Source organism: Rutidosis leptorrhynchoides, chromosome 7 (assembly GCF_046630445.1).
Source record: "Rutidosis leptorrhynchoides isolate AG116_Rl617_1_P2 chromosome 7, CSIRO_AGI_Rlap_v1, whole genome shotgun sequence".
Taxonomy (NCBI): Eukaryota; Viridiplantae; Streptophyta; class Magnoliopsida; order Asterales; family Asteraceae; genus Rutidosis; species Rutidosis leptorrhynchoides.
The window spans coordinates 78,360,994-78,375,714 of record NC_092339.1 but is presented as its reverse complement, the minus strand read 5'-3'; the positions used below and the strand labels follow the sequence as shown (position 1 = coordinate 78,375,714).

Genomic DNA, 14,721 nt, shown 5'->3' with positions numbered 1-14,721 from the left:
CATTCGTCTTTCGAAAGCATCTAACTTTGCGGAAATGGAATCAAAGTCATGGCTAGAATCGGCTCTAGCCGCTTTAGATGATCTAACGATGTCTTTTTCTTGATGCCACTCATGTGAGTGGGAGGCTGTGTTATCAATAATTTTGTAAGCTTCAGTTGCGGTTTTCTTCATAATGAAACCACCAGCTGCTATTTGGATGTCTTTTCGTGTAGTAATGTCGCATCCTTGGTAGAATATTTGTACTATTTGATAAGTGTCTAAACCATGTTGAGGACATCCTCTCAACAACTTTCCAAATCTTGTCCATGCTTCATATAAAGTTTCATTTGGCTTTTGTGTGAACGTAACAATTTCTCCTTGAAGTCTCACGACTTTAGATGCCGGAAAGAATCTTTTAAGAAATTTCTCAACTAAAACATCCCATGTATCAATCGCCCCTTCAGGTAACGATTCTAACCAATCTTTGGCTTCTCCCTTTAAAGTCCAGGGAAACAACATGAGATAGATCTGTTCATCCTCAACTTCTCTGATTTTGAATAGAGTACAGATCCTATTAAAGGTTCGAAGATGTTCGTTTGGATATTCTTTTGGCATACCACTAAATTGGCATTGATTAGTTACCATGTGTAAGATTTGTCCCTTGATTTCATAATCTGGCGCATTAATGTCTGGTTGAGTAATGGCATGACCTTGGCCAGTGCGTGTGGCTCTCATTCGATCTTCCATACTTAGAGGTTCCTGATTTTCTATGATTGAGTTTTTGAATCTGAATCACTAGGGGATTCTGATTTAATGGTTTCTTCCTTGACAATCTCTGGATGAGTAATTTGTGGTTCAGGAGGAATAATTAGTGGTTCAGGATCTCTGAATTGTCCTTGAATATCCTCCGGGTTCTCAATTGTGAGGTCGGGTTCAAAAAATAGATTATCGGAAATTTGAATTGGAGTACTTGGTCGACTTGATGATGATTCTAAAGAAAAATCAACGGCGACAATATTGGCTAGATGTCTTGATCGAGTTACAGGTGGTGAACGTATGAAAGGTGGTGAACGTTTTGCTCGGTGCATTCACTGAATATCCTATTAGTTATAAAGATAAAAATTATATAAGTTATCAAATTAATAGACTTTTCTGATTTGGCCCACGTTTCGAATAGCCAATAGATGCAGCAGGTAGCCAGGACCCTTTAAATCAGAAGCCCACAACTCGCCACTAACAAATCCAACTATTACTACGAACCAGAAAATTTTGGATGTCTATTAATTTAACCACTTAAAATAATTTTTCATCAAAATTTAAAGAAAACTTTGAAAATTCTATGTCCTAAAAACTAGAGCGCAGAAATGAGAAAGAAAAAGCGCGTCGAAAAACAAGAATCGAAAAACAAACGTCGAAAAATAATAAGCGTCGAAACTTAAAAGGCTAAAAACTAAATATTAAAAGTTGTGTCTAAAGAAATTAAAGCTTAAAAGGAATTCTATATCCAAAACGGCAATAACTTAATTAAGAACTAAAATCTATTTAAAACTAAAGCGATAAGTGACGTCGTAAAATTCTAAAGCGCCTAAATCTTAATCTAAAGAAAAAGCACTTAAGAGATTTTATGGCAAAGCCTAAGAGTTTAGAAATATAAAATAACTACAGAAAAAACTAAGTTTAAAACTAATTATGAACGATAAATATACAAATTACGAATTAAACGATTAAAAATATATAATTTATAAAAAGAAACAATAATGTTAAAATTACTTATTTTTATAAAAATATTATTTTTATATTATTTTATAAAAGTATTAATTTTATATATTGATAAAACTACTTAAAACTTAAAAATACAAAATTAATTTAAAACTAAAATAAATATTAATTTAATTAAACCCTAATTAGGTTTAATAATAATAATAATTAATAATAAAACCCTAATCTGCAATTAATGTGGTCAAAAGTTGCAGTCTGAGACTGCTCCGTGACTGCGGTATTACGCAAGAGACTAGCTCCGCGACTGCGGAGATCTGCAGGCTCAGATGATGGCAGGTTCAAATTCGTGCAGGTTCAGTTTTCTTTTTTTTATTTTGATTTTTATTTTCTGTTTTTAATTTATAGAAATTATAATTTAAATAAAACTTATAAAAAAATACTTATTAGTTTTTGTAACTAAAAAAATAAAAACTTTTTAATTTAAACACTTAAAAATATAGAAATATATATTTTTTTATGTTTTTATATTTTAAAACTTATATAAAATTATATTTTTACAAAAATAGCTTAAAAACTAATTTTTTTTAGAATATAGCGTTTCGCTTCGGTGTACTGTCCCCGGCAGCGGCGCCAAAAATACTTGATGTGTGCGAGGTGTAGTACGAAATAGATTATATTTTACTACGAAATACTATTAAATACGATACAATTTTACACAAGTTATTTATTTATTTATAGAATGGGATATACCTAAACCTTGCTACAACACTTATAGGCAGTGTACCTAATCGTAGAGTAGTGTAGTTTTTAGTAAGTCCCGTTCGTTCCACAGGGAGCTAGCTGAGTTTAACGCTATATTTATTTTAAACTATATTATATATATATATATATATATATATATATATATATATATATATATATATATATATATATATATATATAAGTAATATAGTAGTGTTATTATTATTATAAAAGGGGGTTTTTACCGTTTAGTTACCGGTTTGTCGATTTTACGTCTTAAATCACAATTAAAACCTAATGTAAAATATAAATATAACTTAATTTAAAGCGTAAAGTAAATGCCGATAAATAAAAATGCGGTAAAATAAAAGTACGATAATTAAAAGTGCAATAAAATAAAAGTACGATAAATAAAATGACGATAAATAAAAGTGCGATGAGATATAAAATAAAGAAATTATGCTTATTTAAACTTCCGTAATCATGATGTTTGACGTGTTGATTTTAATTTATTACCATGGGTTAATTGTCCTTTGTCCTGGATTATTCGATATGTCCATCTGGTTTTGTCCATAATAGTCCATCGGTCATAAGTATAAAGTACGAAAGTCTTCGTCAAATTATCCTTATACCCGAAGTCAAATATTCCAACTAATTAGGGACTTAAATTGTAACAAGGTCTTAATACTTTGTTAACAATTACACCAATTACCCTTGAATGTAATCCACCCCTGTTTTAATGAGTCCAGTGACTATTAATTCATCCCCGTATCCGGTCAAATGAATAATTATTAGTATTTATAGATATCCCGCCCACCGTACCCAGTCAAGCGTATGTGGTTAAATATAAATACGTCAAATTATAAATCTCTATATTAAATCAACGAGATATCATTTAATTAATATAAAGCCCATTAATAGTCCATAGTCCAATTTCCACAAGTGTCGGTCTTTTATCTAAACCCCAATTATGGTCCAAAGCCCAATAACTCAGTCTTAATATTTAGTCTAACATCACGATTACTTCGGATTAAATAAATATAATAATAACTTAGCTACGAGACATTAATTTAAAAAGGTTGAACATAACTTACAATGAGTATTGATCGCGTAGTGTTACACGGATAGAGTTTTGACTTACAAACTTAAAACATTCGCTACTTGATAGTGCTCCAAATGAACATATATTTAGATACAATATCCTTCCAATATGTAAAACTTTTAGTTGCAATTGTTCTATTTTTATGTAATATTCGTTTAAATAAATAAGTGCGAAGACAAAAGAAGAAAACGACGATTTGAAGATGCAAATGACCAAAAAGCTCAAATGTACAAGATATAATTCAAGTGGTTCAATTTATTGATGAGAAACGTCCAAAAATGATAAGAGTACAAGCCGCAAAACGCAAAGTACAAGATATTAAATAGTACGCAAGGACGTTCGAAAAATCGGAACCGGGACCTGAGCCAACTATCAACGCGCGATGCAACGGAGCTAAAATTACAAGTCAACTATGTACAAAAATATAATATAATGTTTAAATAATTATATAAATTATTTATATATTATATATTATATTAAATAACGTCGACAAACTAGCAAACAAAAAATATGTGAGCTGGATCTGACGGCCATGCGATCGCATGAGAAATAGGCATAAAACTCATGCGAGTGCATGAGCCCATGCGAGTGCATGAGATTTGCGCTAAAATCTCATGCGACCGCATGAGTTACTGTAGCAGGCCACATTCTATAAATTCAGCATTTTTCGGACGAGTTATACACCTTTTTTTAATCTCTCTTTATCTCTATGTAATATATAATTATAATTATAATTTTAATTATAATTAAGATTAATAATAAATTATGGTTTAGTTGGGTTAATGTAAGAAATGTTTTACGGGTTTTAAAGTCGGAACTCTGTCCGTGCAACGCTACGCGATTAATCACCACTGTAAGCTATGTTCTTCCTTTTTAAATTAATGTCTCGTAACTAAGTTATTATTATGCTTATTCGAGCCAAAGTAATCATGATGTTAGACTAAATATTAAGACGGGGTTATTAGATTTTGTACCATAATTAAGGTTTGGACAAAAGACCGACACTTGTGGATATTGGACTATTGACTATTAATAGATAGGGGGTATTGTCTAATCGAATGACAACTCATTAGAATCTGTCGAACCTATCTTCAAATTAGTTAATCTAATAATTATTAAAATGATTATGTATGTTCTATTTAGTGACGTTTATACGACATCTTTTACGATCATTTAATTAATTATTCTGGTTGGGTAATTGATTATTCATTTTGATTAAGTGGGTAAATTAATATTCATATCTCATTAAAACAGGGGTGGATTACATACAAGGATAATTGGTGTAATTGTTAACAAAGTAATAAAACCTTGGATTATACGCAGTCGATAACCTGGTGTAATTATTAAACAAAGTATTAAAACCTTGTTACAGTTCGAATCCCTAATTAGTTAGAATATTTAACTTCGGGAATAAGGTTAATTTGACGAGCATTTTATAATTATGACCGATGGACTATTATGGACAAAAACCAGATAGGTATCAAATAAACCAGGATAAAGGACAATTAACCCGGGTAATAAATTATAATCAACACGTCGAACATCATGATTACGGAAGTTTAAATAAACATAATACTTTTATTTCATATTTCATCGTATCTTTATTTACTGTCATTTTAATTACTGCAATTTACTTTATCGAAATTTAAATTCTGTCATTTATATTATCGTCATTTATCTTTACGCTTTATTTAAAATCGACAAACCGGTCATTAAACGGTAAAACCTCCTTTTATAATAATATTACTATATATAATTATATATATTATAGTTGTTAAAATATAGCGTTAAACTCAGCTAGCTCCCCGTGGAACGAACCGGACTTACTAAAAATTACACTACTCTACGATTAGGTACACTACCTATAAGTGTTGTAGCAAGGTTTAGGTTTATCCCATCTATATAAATAAAAAAAAACTTGTGTAAATTATATCGTATTTAGTAGTAAAAATATAACTATTTCGTATACGCCGCTGCACACATCAAGTTTTTGGCACCGCTGATGGGGACTCGGCGAAACGCTATATTTTTACGCTATATTTTAGTAAAACTATATTTTTGTAAAAATATATTATTTCTTATTTCATAATAATATTTTGTATTTATAATAAGTGTTAAAAATAATAAAAAGAAAAAAATATAAAAATATAAATATTTTTAAGATTTCGTTTAAAATATATAAAATTAAAAAGTATTTTTATTTTATTTTTAGTTTTTTTTAAATATAAGTTTGTTTTTATTATTTTGTAAAAATTAAAATCTGAAAAAAAAATATATATAATTAAAACGAACTGGGCCGAACACTGTAGCAGCCCAACTTATGGCCTGGATCCACAGTCCATGCGACTGCATGGCCTCATAACAGAAGACTCATGCGATTGCATGAGCCTGTCTAACAGGTCTGATCCCAGAGTTGGTACGGTTTAGGGTTTAAATTATTTATTATTATTATTATTAACCTAATTATTGTTAATTATTTTATTAATTAGTTTTAGTTTTATTTAATTTGTATTTTTAAGTTATAATTAGTTTTATTAAATATATAAACTTAACTTTTATAAAATAATAATATAAAAATAATATTTTTATAAAAATAAGTAATATTATCATTTTTATTTCTTTTTATAAATTGTATATTTTAATCGTTTATTTCGTAATTTGTATATTTATCGTTCGTACCTAGTTTTAAACTTAGTATTTTGCCATAGTAGCTCTAGATTTTTAGGCTTTGCCGTAAAATCTCTTAAGTGCTTTTTCTTTAGACTAAGATTTAGGTGCTTTAGAATTTTGCTACGCCGTTTTAAGATTTTAGTACTTTCTAAGTTATTGCCGTTTTGGATATAGAATTCCTTTTAAGCTTTAATACCTTTAGACGTAAGTTTTAATTTTTAGAATTCTAAGTTTCGACGTTTTATTTTCTTATTTTTATTTTTCGACTGTTTGTTTTTCAACATTTGTTTTTCGATTTTTATTTTTGGACGTTTTTCGACGCACTTTTTTTCTTTCTCATTTCTACGCTCTAGTTTTTAGGACATAGAATTTTCTATTTCTTCTCTAAAAATTCAAAACGAAAAATTATTTTAAGCGGTTAAATTGATAGACATCCAAAATTTTCTGGTTCGTAGTAATAGTTGGATTTGTTAGTGGCGAGTTGTGGGCTTCCGATTTAAAGGGTCCTGGCTACCTGCTGCATCTAATGGCTATTCGAAATGTGGGCAAAATCAAAAAAGTCTATTAATTTAATAACTTATATAATTTTTATCTTTTATAACTAATAGGATATTCTGTGAATGCACCGAGCAAAATGTTCACCACCTGTAACTCGATCAAGACATCTAGCCAACATTGTCGCCGTTGATTTTTCTTTAGAATCGTCATCTAGTCGAACAAGTACTACAACTCAAAATCCCGATAATCCATTTTTTGAACCCGACTTCACTACCGAGAATCCGAAGGATATTCAAGGATAATTCCAAGATCCTGAACCACTAATCATTCCTCCTGAACCACAAACCGTTAAATTAGAATTCTCTAGTGATTAGTATTCAACAAATACAATTATGGAAGTAACTGAACCTCTAAGTATGGAAGACCGAATGAGAGCCACACGCACTGGCCAAGGTCACGCCATTATTAAGCCAGACATTAATGTGCCAGATTATGAAATCAAAGGACAAATCCTACACATGGTAACTAATCAATGCCAATATAGTGGTACGCCAAAAGAAGATCCAAATGAACATCCTCGAACCTTTAATAGGATATGTACTCTATTCAAAATCAGAGAAGTTGAGGATGAACAGATCTATCTCATGTTGTTTCCCTGGACTTTAAAGGTAGAAGCCAAAGATTGGTTAGAATCGTTACCTGAAGGGGCGATTGATACATGGGATGTTTTAGTTGAAAAATTTCTTAAACAATTCTTTCCGGCATCTAAAGCCGTGAGACTTCAAGGAGAAATTGTTACGTTCACACAAAAGCCAAATGAAACTTTATATGAGGCGTGGACAAGATTTGGAAAGTTGTTAAGAGGATGTCCGCAACATGGTTTAGATACTTATCAAATAGTACAAATATTCTACCAAGGATGCGACATCACTACACGAAAAGACATCGACATAACAGTTGGTGGTTCCATTATGAAGAAAATCGCAACTGAAGCTTACAAGATTATTGATAACACTACCTCCCACTCACATGAGTGGCACCAAGAAAAAGATATCTCTCGTTCATCTAAAGCAGCTATAGCCGATTCTAGCCATGACTTTGATTCCGTTTCCGCAAAAATAGATGCTTTCGAGAGACGAATGGAAAAGATGACTAAAGATATTCACGCAATACAAATCAGTTGTGAGCAATGCGGTGGACCACACTTAATGAAAGATTGTCACATTGAGTAAACAATGGAACAACGCGAGAAAGTTTCCTACATGAACCAAAGTCCGGGAAATAATTATCAACCGCCAAGGCCAAACTTCAATCGAAATCAAAACATTCTTTACAATCTAAATGGACCCAACAACAACTCGTACAACCAACAAGGTCTGAATAACCAACCAACTCAAAACAACACTTTCAATCAATAAAGACCTGGCTTGTATAAACCACCACAACAAACTGAAGAGAAAAAACCAAATCTGGAAGAAATGATGGCAAAGCTAATGGAATCTCAAACACAATTTATTACATCTCAAACCCAAACGAATGAGAGGTTTGATCGGTCATTAAGAACTCAAAAAGCTTCCATTTTGAATCTAGAAAAACACGTAGGTACTCTTGCTAGCAGATGAGTAAGAGGGAACAAGTAAAACTACCGAGTGATACTGAAGTAAATCCTCGGAATGAGAATGTTAATATGGTATCAACAAATTCTGAAAAATCAGCACCAGAAGATGGGAAGGTTTTAGATGTGAGTAACAATGAAGAAGTTACACCACCACTACCACCCGAGTATGTAAAGCCAGTGGTGGCACCATATAGACCAACCATCCCGTTTCCAAGAAAAAGAGTTGAGTATGAGCAAGTAATAGGTAATAAAGTTTGTGATACCTCTGGAAAGAAGAAGAGGAATAAGAAAGTGCAAGAAACAAAAACCGTAAAGATAAACCCGGTGAAGACAGTTCCACCAAAACTTCCACCTAGGTTGGGTGATCCGGGTGAATTTATTGTTCCTTGTCTACTTAGTGATTGTGATTTTAATTTCAAATTCTGTATTGCTTGAGGACAAGCAACGCTCAAGTGTGGGGATATTTAATAGTGCTCCAAATGAACATATATTTAGGCACAATATCCTTCCAATATGTAAAGCTTTTAGTTGCAATTGTTCTATTTTTATGTAATATTCATTTAAATAAATAAGTGCGAAGACAAAAGAAGAAAACGATGATTTGAAGACGCAAATGACCAAAAAGCTCAAATGTACAAGATATAATTCAAGTGGTTCAATTTATTGATGAGAAACGTCCAAAAATGATAAGAGTACAAGTCGCAAAACGAAAAGTACAAGATATTAAATAGTACGCAAGGACGTTCAAAAAAACGGAACCGGGACCTGAGCCAACTATCAACGCGTGACGCAACGGAGCAAAAATTACAAGTCAACTATGCACAAGAAGATAATATAATATTTAAATAATTATATAAATTATTTACATATTATATATTATATTAAATAACGTCGACAAACTAGCAAACAAAAAATATGTGAGCTGGATCTGATGGCTATGCGATCGCATGGGAAATAGGCATAAAACTCATGCGAGTGCATGAGCCCATGCGAGTGCATGAGATTTGCACTAAAATCTCATGCGACCGCATGAGTTACTGTAGCAGGCCACATTCTATAAATTCAGCATTTTTCGGACGAGTTATACACCTTTTTTTAATCTATCTTTATCTCTATGTAATATATAATTATAATTATAATTTTAATTATAATTAAGATTAATAATAAATTATGGTTTAGTTGGGTTAATGTAAGAAATATTTTACGGGTTTTAAAGTCGGAATTCTGTCCGTGCAACGCTACGCGATTAATCACCACTGTAAGCTATGTTCTTCCTTTTTAAATTAATATCTCGTAACTAAGTTATTATTGTGCATATTTGAGCCAAAGTAATTATGATGTAAGACTACATATTAAGACGGGGTTATTAGATTTTGTACCATAATTAAGGTTTGGACAAAAGACCGACACTTGTGGACATTGGAATATTGACTATTAATAGATAGGGGGTATTGTCTAATCGAATGACAACTCATTAGAATCTGTCGAACCTATCTTCAAATTAGTTAATCTAATAATTATTAAAATGATTATGTATGTTCTATTTAGTGACGTTTATACGACATCTTTTACGATCATTTAATTAATTATTCGGGTTGGGTAATTGATTATTCATTCTGATCAAGTGGGTAAATTAATATTCATATCTCATTAAAACAGGGGTGGATTACATACAAGGATAATTGGTGTAATTGTTAACAAAGTAATAAAACCTTGGATTATACGCAGTCGATAACCTGGTGTAATCATTAAACAAAGTATTAAAACCTTGTTACAGTTCGAATCCCTAATTAGTTGGAATATTTAACTTGGGGAATAAGGTTAATTTGACGAGCATTTTATAATTATGACCGATGGACTATTATGGACAAAAACCAGATAGGTACCAAATAAACCAGGACAAAGGACAATTAACCCGGGTAATAAATTAAAATCAACACGTCGAACATCATGATTACGGAAGTTTAAATAAGCATAATACTTTTATTTCTTATGTCATCGTACCTTTATTTACTGTCATTTTAATTACTGCAATTTACTTTATCAAAATTTAAATTCCGTCATTTATATTATCGTCATTTATCTTTACGCTTTATTTAAAATCGACAAACCGGTCATTAAACGGTAAAACCCCCTTTTATAATAATATTACTATATATAATTATATATATTATAGTTGTTAAAATATAGCGTTAAACTCAGCTAGCTCCTTGTGGAACGAACCAGACTTACTAAAAACTACACTACTCTACGATTAGGTACACTGCCTATAAGTGTTGTAGCAAGGTTTAGGTTTATCCCATCTATATAAGTAAAAAAAAACTTGTGTAAATTATATCGTATTTAGTAGTAAAAATATAAATATTTCGTATACGCCGCTGCACACATCACTACTATAACCTTATTATTATTAACTTAATATTAAAATTAAAATTATAAAATATAAATATAAATATAAATATATTGAGAGAGAGTGAATATCAGTTGATGAAGGTGTAAATATTTCGTCGAATTGCATCGCCTTTTATAGTGGGATGTGAGCCCTGGTGTGCTCCGTGAGTGCTGAGGTTTTGTGCCTCACAGCACCGCTAGTGCGGAGCTTCGATTTCCAGCTCACACATAAATTGGATCCTAGATTGCCGACCGTTTATTTATTTAATATATAAACTATATATATATATATATATATATATATATATATATATATATATATATATATATATATATATATATATATATATATATATATAATTTACATAATTAATTATGTATTATATTATATTTATGTGCATAGTTAATTTGTAATTTTAGGTCCATTGCGTCGCGCGTTGATAGTAGGTTCATGTCTCGGTTCTGGATTTTCGAACGTCCTTTCGTACGCTTAGATATCTTGTACTTTGCGTTTCCCGGCTTGTACTCTTGTAATTTTTAGACGTTTCTCATCAATAAATTGAACCACTTGGATTGTACTTTGTACTTTGTACTTTTTAGCGTTTTGGTCATTTGAGTCTTCAAATCGTCGAATCTGTCTTTTTTCTTCACCTTTTATTATTTAAACGAATATTACTTGGAATTAGAACAATTGCAACTAAAAGCTTGTCTTTCTGGAAGGATAATGCTATGAAATATATGTTCGTTTTTAGCATTATCACAACACGTCCAGTATACTTGCTCCGTATATTACCTTTTGGTATACTACCGTCTGGTTGTAAAGGAAAGCGTTGAACAAGAAACTGTTAAGGCAATGTCTAATGACATGCTTTTGATTATGGTCCACAACGTGTCGGATGCAATTACTATCCTTTGTAGGAGCAATAGTAAAGCTCACCCTATAGTTTTTCGGTCTGGCACAAGGTCCTGTCTTCGACCATGCTATGCAACCACCGTTCTTACGGTTGACACCCGATTTGGTTCAGGTGACCTAATGAATTCCGGTGAATTCTTAGGATTTTACGTTCAATGGTAATGAATGCATTGAAAATAGGTTTTTCAGAAAACAAATCGGTTTTAATTTTGATCAAAATATTTTCTCGTTCAAGCTCGAGTTTAGATATCATTGAATTTCATGAGTTTGAATTCTCAATCTTTAAGGTCAATCTTAAGGATTGAGTAATATCAGTCTTAAAAGCTGATTTTTGATCTTTATGAAGATTATCCTTTCTGGGGATCTGATTCATTAGTCTTATAAGCTAATTTGCATGGTGCCCCCCATTGTACGAGACAGATCCTCTCATGGTTAGGATAAGTCTGACCACTTGGCGACCCTGTTTGATGCTGAGGTTCGTGGATTTCCAGCTGATTTTTGAGAAAACTTTTCAAGGTTTTTCGTAGACTCTACAACTGGTCTGGAAGACAACTTCCTGACCGAAATCAAGAAGCGCGTTTCTTTTTCTCGGAAGACTTTACTTCCTTTTATCTTCCATTTATATTACAATAAACTAGGTAAAACTGATTAATATCGTCCAAAACAAAAGTATCTTCAATTATTTGTACAAAAATATGTGATATATGTTCTAAATAACTTGGTAAATATTTCCCACACTTGGCTTTTATTTTTCTTTCTTTGTCTTTTTATTCTTTTCTATTCCATTTTAAATGAATTTAAGCATTTTTGGTTGTTTCTCAATTTATGTCCTTTCCGAGGCAACAATAATTTCGGTGTTAATACCTAGTTTTATCGTTCATAAATATGTATAAACATGATTTTGAGTTCATTTATTTAAAAAAAATTTTAAAAATTTTACTAGAAGTGGGTAGTCAGTATATAAGACTAGGGCTGTTCTTTATTATCAGAGAGCACTAAATCCTAATACAACTACTGCGTTACTAGTAATTTTTAACGGTGGCTATTAAACCAAGTGTATAAGTCAAATGTTTAATACCGAAAGAATTTAATCCCTTCCCACACTTTAGATCTTGCAATGCCCTCATTTGCAAGAAATCAGTAACAATTTAAATTATTGAGGGTGATTAGCGTAAAAAAATGATTAAATTTTACCAAAGTTTCCAAACATATTGTTGTTTGTTTGAATGATAAATGGTGCACATCATTTGTTCATTCCTGCAGTTGTTATTTCACATATATTTTGTATCTTGTCGTCAAAATTAGTTGCTTTTGCTGAACTTAATGCCAGTCTTTGAAAGTGTGCTGTTTTACCCTGTTGTGTAGAATTCACAATATACATATAATACAATTATAAACATGCATGGTAATTTGAAATGGGACTTAATATCCCACTTTCAAATTATAAATATGAAATATTAGTAACACAATAATAAAAAAAATGTTAAAAATTACATAAAAGTATCAATGTTTAAATATAATTAGATAAAAGTGATAAAAGATAAGAAATCACCAATAGAACTGTATCAATCTGGATATGGATTCCAGTTCATGTCATCGCTCGGGTTCAATTTATTGAAGAGTAAAAAAAATGCCTCCTCCTATTATTCCCCCCTCCTGTATACCTTCCACCATTTTGGACAGATAATAACCAACACGGTAGGGGATGTTAACAAAGCTTCTGGTGTTTCAAATGCACTTGAGGTAGAATAAATCGTTTAGCGTCATTTTCTCCTTCTTTCTACCTCTTTTTGTAATCGAGTTCGCTAAAAACCTATGAATTACGCGAAGCTCTGCTTTGTTAATATCTAAATAGGAGTGTCTTCCACCCTGCCTAAACTCATTAAAGTTTCACATACGCCTCCATATGGCATTAGCGTCAAAATCTCTATCTACCCTCTCACCTTCATGGATCAAAGCTGTACAATTAGGTGATAATAATTCAGCGAGGGTGTAAATCTGTAAAGCCCTAGCCATGTCCAGCATGGACATCCTGTACATCCTACCTCCAAGTAAAAATCTAAGAAAACTCCTAGCTTCTATGTTATCTACATCCTTATTTAATGCTATAGTACTCATTAATTCAACACACCACTCCTTATATACAGGCTGGCGCGTTTGTTAACCCAAATGCCATAACTAAAAACTCATAATGCCCATATCTAGTCCTAAATGCTGTTTTCGGTATATCGTTCTCTGCAACACGTACCTGATGATACCCTAAACGTAAATCAATCATTGAAAAGTAGGAAGCACCCTGTAACTTATCAAATAAGTCATCTATTCTTGGTAACGGATACTTATTCTTGATTGTTCTCTTATTCAAATCACGGTAATCTATACACATACGAAGCGACCCATCTTTCTTTTTCACAAACAACACAGGAGCACCCCATGGTGAAGAACATGGTCGAATAAACCCCTTATCTAACAGTTCCTGAATCTGAGACATCATTTCTCGAATTTCTGACGGAGCTAATCTGTAAGGAGCTTTTGCAACTGGCGTAGCACCTGGAACCAAATCAATTTTATACTCTACTTCACGTACTGGAGGTAACCCTGGTAAATCATCTGGAAATACTTCGGGAAATTCTGACACAACGGGAATATCAATCACCTGCTTCTTCTCTTTCTTAATATCAATCACGCAGGCTAAGAATGAATCACACCCTTTCGTTATTGCCTTCTGAGCTTTCATTAGGGAAACCATAGGAAAGTTAAATCCACTGCGCTCTCCCCTAGCTATCACTCGGGATCCGTCGGCCAAACAGAAAGAAATCATCTTCTTATCACACTTAATATTAGCCCTATTAGCTCTTAACCAATTCATGCCTATGACTACATCAAAGCTAGGTATAGGCATCAACAAACAAGTTAAAGGGGAGGAATGGCCGTCGATTTCGATGGTAATTCCAGACACATATGATGTGCATGGAACCATTTTACCATCAGCTACTTCTATTCCCAAAGGCTCATCTAACATCCTAACAGGCAACTTCAACTTATCCCAGAAGTCTAAGGACATAAAAGATCAATTCGCTCCAGAATCAA

General features: G+C 32.1%; 1 non-coding gene across 1 annotated transcript; it reads left to right on the top strand.

Annotated features, from left to right (window-relative positions):
* Nucleotides 1-259: 259 nt before the first annotated feature.
* On the top strand, nucleotides 260-366 carry LOC139860871 (small nucleolar RNA R71). The gene has a single exon (XR_011763492.1). It is a non-coding gene; the product is annotated as a small nucleolar RNA R71 (small nucleolar RNA).
* Nucleotides 367-14,721: the final 14,355 nt, after the last annotated feature.